Source organism: Egretta garzetta, unplaced genomic scaffold (genome assembly GCF_000687185.1).
Source record: "Egretta garzetta isolate BGI_Z169 unplaced genomic scaffold, ASM68718v1 scaffold172, whole genome shotgun sequence".
NCBI classification, from domain to species: Eukaryota; Metazoa; Chordata; class Aves; order Pelecaniformes; family Ardeidae; genus Egretta; species Egretta garzetta.
The window spans coordinates 1847083-1847412 of NW_009258951.1; positions in this window are offsets into that span (position 1 = coordinate 1847083).

Sequence of the window (330 nt, forward strand, 5' to 3'; positions counted from 1 at the left end):
TGAGGAAATGAGACTGAAAAAACGGCTACCCGCGAGAAAAATGCTTTTCTCGGGGGTATTGTAAATGTGGTGCGGCGTTTTACTAACTTAGCATTACGTTTAGGAGGAATTGATATTTTAGAAAAGACTCTAATGAAGGGGGTTTGTTTGGTTTGGGGTTTTTTTTAACAACTGTATTGCTAGCAGTCAGGGACGTCAGGCACCTTTATATCCTTCTAAGAATATTATTGATGGTGTCAGCTGCCCAGAGCAAAACCGAGCAGGGTTAGGAGGGGGTGAGGTAGTTCTAGCACATGTAGCTTGTTTGCAGAAAAAAAAAAAAAAAAAAAA